This window comes from Gracilinanus agilis, chromosome X (assembly GCF_016433145.1).
Source record: "Gracilinanus agilis isolate LMUSP501 chromosome X, AgileGrace, whole genome shotgun sequence".
Taxonomy (NCBI): domain Eukaryota; kingdom Metazoa; phylum Chordata; class Mammalia; order Didelphimorphia; family Didelphidae; genus Gracilinanus; species Gracilinanus agilis.
Window position 1 is genome coordinate 74,675,233 of NC_058136.1, and position 2,305 is coordinate 74,677,537.

The 2,305-nt window shown below is 42.5% G+C and overlaps 1 non-coding gene across 1 annotated transcript; it reads right to left on the reverse strand.

The window, feature by feature from the left end:
- Positions 1-651: 651 nt before the first annotated feature.
- Positions 652-758, reverse strand: LOC123253880. The gene has a single exon (XR_006506630.1). It is a non-coding gene; the product is annotated as a U6 spliceosomal RNA (small nuclear RNA).
- Positions 759-2,305: the final 1,547 nt, after the last annotated feature.

Consider the following 2,305-nt stretch of genomic DNA (forward strand, 5'->3'; position numbering starts at 1 on the left):
CGGGCAGTAGGGCAGACACTACAGGGGAGAAAGACCTATAAAAGGTATTACTGGAGAGGACTTTGGTTTCCCAAAGGTAGGTCAACAGAACACAAGCATTAAAATATTCTGCCAAGACAGAAAAGCTTCAAATACAGGCCTGTGGCTGCTGACTGTACATCTGTCTACCCGTCTCTTTCTATAGCTATCATCTGTTTTTGTTTAGGGTCTGAGGATGAGCCTAGCTATGTGCTAGGGGCCCATTAGCAGGTTGACTACCGAGTGATTGATTGGGAGAGAGAGTACAGTAATTATTAAAGACCATTTGTTAAGTGTTGGGGGGTGGGGATAGGTGAGATTTATATTGATGGAGAGTCTCCACATTGACAAAGTCGTGGATCCTTGAGGTGCTGACACCAGAAAAGGGATGCTATTCAGAAGTTAATTTGTTATCAGAAGGATAATGCAAAGCACAAGAGATATGCTCTACTTTGGGAAGGACCTCTTCCCCTGGACAGGCAAGTGTCAGTGACATTCCAAGGTCTAATGAAGAGGGACCCCTTATCCCATTTCCCCACAAATCCTTGGCTCGATTCACGGTTTTGTTGTTGTTGTTGTTGTTGATAATTAACAAGCATTTATTTTTTCTCTCTTGCTCACCTCACCCCACTTGAAAATATGGACCAGTTCACATAGTTGTGTATCATCCTTGCACTGAGGTCATGCTAATCTGTTCCTGATTATTTTAATTTTCATGTGAGTAGTCTTCAGAGTGTTACTAATGGACCAGAGAAAGAATCATTCTGAGATGCTTTAAATAGGGTATTGTGTGTGTGGTAGAGGGGGAGAGGGAAAGGAAAAAGGAGAGGGAGAGGGAGAGAAAGAGAGACAGGCACACAGAGACAGACAGAGAGAAAGAGAGACAGAGAGACAGAGAGACAGACAGAGACAGAGAGACAGACAGAGAGAAAGAGAGAGAAAGGAGAGAGAGGAGAAAGGGAGACAGAGACAGATTTAGGACAGAAAAAAATGAGTGCGAAGGTGGCACCCTCAGAACTCTGATCAACTCAATGACCAACCAAGATTCCAGACAACCAATGAAGAAACAAGCTGCCCATCTCCTAAGAGGTAATAGGACTCAAGATGTAGATTGATATTTGGACATGATTAATATGGAATTTGTGTTACTGAACCATGCATATTGCATAGAATGGCTTTTCCCCCCTTTTTCAATGGAGGGAGTGCTCGGAAGGGAGAGAAAACTGATTTTTGGTCATTAAAAAGAAATAAAATGGGGCAGCTGGGTAGCTCAGTGGATTGAGAGCCAGGCCTAGAGACGGGAGGTCCTAGGTTCAAATCCGGCCTCAGACACTTCCCAGCTGTGTGACCCTGGGCAAGTCACTTGACCCCCATTGCCTACCCTTACCACTCTTCCACCTATAAGTCAATACACAGAAGTTAAGGGTTTAACATAAAAAAAAAGAAATAAAATGTAACCAAAAAAGGGGGAGACCAACAAGAAAAATAAATTGTCTCTACTATATGAAAGCGTAAGCCCAAGTAAAAGATTACTAGCATTTGTTTTCACCTACAGAGAAAATTCTAGGGAAAGCAGTGTCAATAATCCAATTCCTAGTTTAGCCCTGATGAAAACATTCTTCCATGGGTAATTTGAAGAGGAAGCAACAATTCACCCGCTGCCCAAATCACACAGGTGTTCGCTTTGTATTCCATTCTTTCCTGTAGAAGGAAGATAGAATAAACTGTCTCGCTTTCCTTTTTCTTACATACCTCTTACGAATCCCATTGGCTTAAACTGATTTAAATGCAATATCAGCCTCACTAGTCTGTGATCTTTGCTGAGTACAAACAGTCTGAGAGGACAATTATGTGGAGGAAAATTAATTTTAATTTGTATTCATATCGGTTTGTGATATTCCCTTCTTTCTCTGTCAAAAGGCCATCCTGCCTGTAGTCTAAGGAGAAACCTCTTCCTATCCCTCCTCATTTTTGATCTCGAGACATTTTTTGCTCTCATGTTGGGCTGGGCTCCAATATATGACAATATGACTCCTGGTTACCCTATAAAGAGAAACGAGTTTGGGCTACTCAGAACTCCCCCAAATACTCGAGGGTCCTTGTCTCCTAATTAAGGCTTAGGGCATCTTGGATCATGAAGATGAAACTGGTCTGAATGAAGTGGATCTTCTTGCTCAGATGGCCAGAGGTACCTGGGACCTCATGACCAGACCTCACTCCTCGACCCCTCTCCCCTTTTCCTTTCTGAGCCCATAAATTTTTTCTGTCAATTTTCTCAATAGACATG